This window comes from Mus caroli, chromosome 5 (assembly GCF_900094665.2).
Source record: "Mus caroli chromosome 5, CAROLI_EIJ_v1.1, whole genome shotgun sequence".
In the NCBI taxonomy this organism is placed as follows: domain Eukaryota; kingdom Metazoa; phylum Chordata; class Mammalia; order Rodentia; family Muridae; genus Mus; species Mus caroli.
In genome coordinates this window covers 37,440,801-37,447,882 of record NC_034574.1, presented here as the reverse complement: position 1 = coordinate 37,447,882, position 7,082 = coordinate 37,440,801, and the positions used below count along the sequence as shown (strand labels likewise).

Here is a 7,082-nt window from a genome sequence, read left to right as displayed (position 1 = left end):
CATTGAAGACACAGGGAAGTCAGTTTTGAGGGAAGTGGACATTGCTGTTTTAATTTTAGAGCAGCCTGTGGCTAGTGTGGTTAATAACAACTATGAACATACCATTGTTGTCAAAAGAATGTCTTTCCTTGCTTAGAATAGCTTAAAGGTGACCTCTCTTTTGAGAAAGTATATATCTCCTTGGACGTGTGGAAGTTTGTTTTCTTCCTCTGCTATCTGCTCACACAAATAGTATAAGATTCAAGGGAGTATCTTCATCTGTTTTCAATGTGCAACGATATCTGTATTAGTTGTATTTCTGTGATAAAACACCATGACCAAGGTAACTTATAGAAGGAAGAGTTTATTTGTGACTTAGTGTTCCATATGCTTAGAGTCCATAATGGCAGAGCAGAGGCATGGTGCCTGGAACAGAAAGCTGAGAGCTCATATCCTTTACCTCAAGTATGAAGCAGAGAGAGTGAAACTGTAAGGAGGTGATGCCTTAAGCAATCAAAGCCCATCCTGGTGACATAATCCTACTCCAGAAAGGTCATATATCCTGAACCTTCACAGACACTTAAAAACTGGGAACCAAGTGTTCAGATTCAAAACATCATAGTACCTACCACATGAAATATGGGTTATCAATAAGAGACTGTTGTCAATACATGTGTATGTTGGGAAATCCAGGATCATGTATCAGCAGATATAGCTTTTCCTGGTTTGTTTATCCTATATAGATCTCTCTCTCTCTCTCTCTCTCTCTCTCTCTCTCTCTCTCTCTCTCTCTCTTTCTCTCTCTCTCTCCCCCCCCCTCTGTCTCTTGTCTCCTTACATTTTAGTTTTTTGAAGTTTCCTGCCTTCTTAGGACACTGCACACTCTTGTTTGCCTTCAGGCTTTTGTCCATTTAAATCTGTTTGGAAATCCCTCACTTTTTGCTGAGTCCTTATATGGGCTCATATGGAAGTTGCACGGGGTCTCTTGGGCATCTTTTATAAAGATACTAAATCCAATTTGTGGGGACTTCACTTTCTTGATCTCATCATCCCAAAGGCTATCCTTTCCAGATGTACACCTTGGGACTATGCTTTCAACATATAAATATTAATAGGACACAAAATCATATCTCAGTAGGGGACATTTTTACATTTTGCTTAGGAGAAAATAATTTGAAGAGATTGAGCTATTAGAATAAATGTCAAGAGCTACAGCCTACCATAGGGTATCTTACGGAACTGTTGGACAGAAAGACAGAGTTAAGAAACATACTGTTGTACATTGCTGAATATGCTGGGCACTCGGAGGGGAGTGTGGGATATGGATTCCAGGCTTGGGTCTTTCCTGTGGGTAAAGGTCGGTTTCGGATGTTTGAAGAACATAGAATTTTTAATGGAATGAGAAGCTATGAATTAAAGGCTTATTAGAAAATATTGACAGTCAAATTTCTTACATTTGTTTTAAAATACAGATAGCTATTTATTTATAGAATCTCTGTCCTTGGGAAGGCAATAGGAGTTGAGATAGAGCAAATAAGGAGGGTAGATTCTTTTCCTAATGGGGACCCAAGAAACTTGATGGGGTATGAGACACAAATCCAAGTGAAAAGAGATATATAATTATTTTGGGTCACAATAACAAATAGTTAAGAAGTTAAGATGTGTATTTTGTTGCTGTGGTGTAAGATATCTCATATAGTTACCACAATGGAGATATTTGAGCTGAAATATTACACCGAGTACCAGTCATATGAACATCTGCACACTATAGCAGATTGCAGACATTAAAGGCAGCAGGTTCATATGGAGGAGCTAGAGAAAATACCCAAGGAGCTACAGGGATCTGCAACCCTATAGGTGGAACAACAATATGAACTAACCAGTACCCCCCAGAGCTTGTGTCTCTAGCTGCATATGTATCAGAAGATGGCCTAGTCGGCCATCATTGGAAAGAGAGGCCCATTGGTCTTGCAAACTTTATCTGCCTCAGTACAGGGGAACGCCAGGGCCAAGAAGTGGGAGTGGGTGGGTAGGGGAGTGGGGGGAAGGGTATGTTGGACTTTTGGGATAGCATTGGAAATGTAAACGAGGAAAATACCTAATTAAAAAAAATAAATAGATAAAAAGGGGAAAAAAAAGAAAGAGAACCACACAATTTCCATTAGGAAAGTAAGATGTGAGAGGAGAGGGGCCAACATCTTAGTACCTCCATGAAGAGTTTGTGTTTAAATTTTAATAGAAGTTTTAGAAAGTTCATGCAATACAGTATATGACTCAAAATAATATTTTCCTTGGGGACTGGGAAGAATATACTCTCTGTATTAGACAAATTACAAACCATAGTGAGTTTTTGGTATTAGGATTATCTCACTAGTGGTGAAGTGATTGGATTGAGGCCATTTAAGAGGTACACTGGGAAGGATTTCTTTCTTTTTTCTTTTTCTTTTTTTTCTTTTTTTTTGCTTTTAGTAAATAAGAGGCATTTTTATTAAAAGACTGACCGGAGCCAACAAAGAGAGAATTCTCTAGATAAGGCCGGGGTTATTGCTAGCTAGAGGATTATATAGGCAAAACCTACAAAGTAACAATTTTGGGAAGCCAAAGCAACTCATATCTTCTCCCAGAGCAGGCAAGACTTGATTTAGTGACATGTCCAACAGATACCTCAGACATGCAAGCAAGTAGGCAGTTTGTAAAAAGTAGAACTAAACCATTAGCCTGGTTAATCTTGTGACGCATCACTTTGTAGGAATAGCTGTGGCACTGAAATATTTTGCAACATTCAGCATTTTTTTTAAGAGTATGTCAACAGTACCAGGAAGAGGTCCATCTCAGGCTACCTGACAGGGTACATTCAAGATAGAGTAATTTCCTCAGGGCTTATGCAACCTAAACACAATTTTGTTTTTACAAGGCTAGCACAATAAATGCATCCTCTAAACACAATGTTCGCCATCACAAAGGCAGCCCTGCTAGGTTATTCAGCCATGTAAGACCAATGCGGTAGTTTCAAGTTTTTTTCTTGGTATGGGAACAAATCCCTCCAAGGTGTAATTAGAAAGAAGAGAAAGAAGCCTGGTACAAACAAAATGATACCTGGGGAAATAACAATCAGAAGAAATTCAAACCTTTTACAGAAAAAAGTACATTTTTTCCTTACAGTAAATCATTGGTATAGATATATGTGCACATTTTGTTAATATTTTCAGTGGAAAAAACAAACAGTATGTGTCTCAATTCTTTTCTCATATTTTTGTAAAAATATCTTCATACCTTTGAGAGTAGATCAAAGATATGCTCAAGGTGGGGGGTGGGGGGGACTGAAATGGACCAGAGGGTAAAGTGCTTGCTGTTTAATCATGCTGGCTGGAGTTCAGATTCCAGGACCCACAGAAAACACCCACCTCTGTAACTACAGCTACAGTTGAATTCTTCCTACTGTTTTCTAGGGAGGAGTTCAGGGCTTGTGTTATTGATAAGATTGTAACCGAAGTAATGATGTATCTTTCTCAATGGATCCTATTGACAATGGTGAGATTGTATTTATTCTCTTTGGGATTGATCCTTGGTAAATTGGTCCCAGTTTTGCAAGTTTCCTCCAATATTGAAACAGTGAACCATCCCACCCTTCATTCCCTCTGAATGGAAGCCCCTCAGGCAGGAAGGCAACAAAAGATCTCAAGATGGTCCCTGAAATTGATCAAATTCACTAGGCTCCTTCCCTGCCAGAGGGCAATAAAAGCCGAGAGTCCCTCTCAGATGGAAGGAAGCTGAACTACAAAGAAGACTCTCAAGCGAGCAACCCTCATATCAGCTGTCAGGAAGAAGTTGAGACCAACTGAGGCACCTGAAATGGACATTCTCCAGCTCTTTGACCCATCTACATGCTGTGCAGTTTCTCTAGGTTCCCAGCTTTTGTGAGCTGTCACCTACGCTGGGTAGGCTTTGGCAATACAGCTGTCTTTGAGTCATTTCTGCTCCTGTAACTAACCCCTCACTCATATTTCCATATGTAACCCCAATAAAACATAGTAGGACTTTGGTGGTATGGGCACTTTGGTCTGTCCTGGGCTCCTTATGCAGAGGAGAAACAAATTTTGTCACACAACACTACCTACTAGGTTTTATAACTGTAAAATTCTATTTATTCTTTGTAATTAGCAAGCATATTATGTGTGAGAAGATATTTTGAAGAGCACTTAAATTTCTATAATTGACCATGATGGGACAGTTTCCTAAAAGACAAACACGTACTAGTCAGGACCAGCTGAACTGTGCTGAGAGGATTTAGGTAGCCCTGTGCTCTGCGGAAGAACTGAGATATGTATCAATATATTCAAACTTGCCACTCGGGCAAAGGACTGTTTTGAAACCCTGAACCAAGTTGGAGTTGGGGAGGGCTTCCATCTTCCAAAAACGTTGCTTAGCGTTCTTTCAGGTGACATCACACTCAGCTATGGAACCCTGAAGGCTGTGTCTAGGGGCAACCCTTGAGTTAAACATCATTTGTGAGGTTGCCTCCGATGTGTTAGCTGCTAGGTTTAGGCCTGGTGTCTTAATAGTGATTAACTAGGACGATTAGTCTGATTTCGAAGTTTTGAATATTTAGCTGGTGACAGCACCCAAGAAGGATACTTCTGAGGAAGTATTCTTAGAACTCCTCCGACTTTTCCAGAGTGGACCCCTGGTGAACTGCTAACCTCTGACTATACAGAAATCGGTGTCCGATATTGACAGCTTAATTATCTCCATTCTTTGACTGACCCTGACCTGCAAAGTCAACTGTTTATAAAGGAGCCTCATAGGTTTGCAACCTTGGACCAACCATCTACTGGAAGAAGTGATTCTTCGGACATCAGGGTTAATAACCCAAGAATACCCACCCGGTTGCTTTCGCTTGGAAATTAGAAAGGCAGTACTATACCGGAGTCAACACCCTCAAAAAAGCTGTCCAAGCAGTTCTCCTTGTGGCAACCTAAACAGCCTGGGTTGGAGATGAAGCCAAAAGCTTCAGGAAAAGGGCAAAAACGGAAATACCAGGATGAAAGTGGGACAGAGATAGAGTCTGAAGCTTTGGGACAAGGTCTAAAAGAAAATGCCAGGATGGAACAGGGATGGTATTTAAAGAGCCCAGCAAGGCTCAGAAGAAGACAACCCCTCAGGAGCCTCAAGACCTATAGCTTCCGAGAGAACAGCCTAGCAAGGGTCAGGTATGGAAACCCCAAGGAGAGACTCCAAAACAACTAAAACCCCTAGAGTTGACCTTAGGTCCTCCAGAGCAGGCTGTAACTGGGAGGAAGCCTGCTGATGGTGGCAAGGGTCGCAAACGGCCCTATTCCGTCATGGAGGAAAACGAACAAAGCCCCCCAAAGGAAAAGTACAGAAGGTTGCTTCAACACCTTCAGTGCGACCAAGATGTGAGGTCATACACACAGGCCTCACCCAATCCACAAACACCTGGAAGATCAAAGGGCGCCCCTTTGGACGAGTCAGGAGAAAGTCATGGATCAGAAACAACTCAGAGAGATCGAGAACAATTTACTGTTGTGGCTTTAAAAGAATGTCTTTCACCAGAGGAGAGAGTGAAGTGGTGTTCTGAGGAGAAATGTGTTACAGAGAAGAAAGGTTGTATAAAGAAAGGGTGAAGGAAGAAGGGGGAACAGCTTGGAGCCCGGAACACGGGCTCAGATCATCCTGGATAGAGGCAGAGGCAATAGCTTACTCCCCAACAAAATGGCAGTACTTGCGGCAGAGAAAAAGCCTATTACAGACCAAGAAAAGGGTAGAGAAATGGATCAAATCCTTGATATTACAGAGGACATGGAGAAGGAAATTGAGAATGCANTGGGTCCAGGACCCCAAGAGGAAATCCTAAGTTCCAGATTCAAGTTGAAAATCACCAGAGGAGATATCCAGACCATGGAGAATGGTCAGTGGCTCAATGATGAGGTCATCAATTTCTACATGAACCTTCTGGTTGAGAGAAATGAAAAGCAAGGCTACCAGGCTCTTCATGTCTTTAGCACTTTCTTTTACCCCAAGCTAAAGCATAGCGGTTACAGTTCTGTGAAAAGATGGACTCGAGGCATCAATCTCTTTGAAAAAGAACTCATCTTGGTGCCTATTCACCAGAATGGACATTGGAGCCTGGTGGTAATTGATTTAAGAAAAAGAAGTATTGTATACCTCGATTCCATGGGACAGACAGGGAAGTCTATCTGTGAGACCATCTTCCAATATTTACAAAATGAGAGCAAGACACGCAGGGGCATTGAGCTGGACCCTTTGGAGTGGAAGCAGTACAGTGTGACATCAGAGGAGATTTCCTCAGCAACTGAATGGGAGTGACTGTGGAATGTTTACCTGTAAATATGCAGATTACATCGCTAGGGACCAGCCTGTGACCTTTTCTCAGCAACACATGCCCACCTTCAGGAAGAGGATGGTCTGGGAAATCCTACACAGTCACTTACTGTAACAACACCCACCTGGTTGCTATAGTCCACCATCCCTGTTCATTTACATCGCTGTCTCTAATATACCTCAGGTAGGATGAGTTGAAGAGATATAAAACAGGTACTGAGCTGTCTCACTGGATGAAGCCTACACTCTGCAATATAGCCCTAACGTGGGATTTGTGACTGATGCCCTAATGCCATCTCTAGGATGTGTGCAACTATTGCAAGCTTAGAAACTGCTGCTACCCAACCCACAGGAGACCACGTGTTCAAGAAATACTGTTTTAATGCTGGAATTAAATGAATTCATGTTTTTTTTTTTGTTTTGTTTTTTTCTTTTTGCTTTTTTGTTTTTGTTTTTGTTGTGTGTGTGTTTTGTTTGTTTAATGTTTCATTGAGTTTTGGGGTTTTGTCTCTTTTTCTGTTTTTTGTTTTGTTTTGTTTTCTTTTTTGTTTTTATGTTTGTGTTTTGTTTTGGTGTTGTTTTTGCTTTTTATTTTTTGTTTTGCATTTTGTCTGATTTCTTGTTTGTTTTTTGTGGTTTTGGTTTTTCGTTTGTGTTTTGTTAATTTTTTTGTTTTTTGTTTTTCCTTTTTTGGTTGTGTTTTTTTTTGTTTGTTGTTTTTTGTATCTTGTTTTGGGTTT

General features: G+C 40.8%; 1 pseudogene; it reads left to right on the top strand.

The window, feature by feature from the left end:
* The first annotated feature begins 3,304 nt into the window (after positions 1 to 3,304).
* On the top strand, positions 3,305 to 6,548 carry LOC110294843 (annotated as a pseudogene).
* The last annotated feature ends 534 nt before the right edge of the window (positions 6,549 to 7,082 follow it).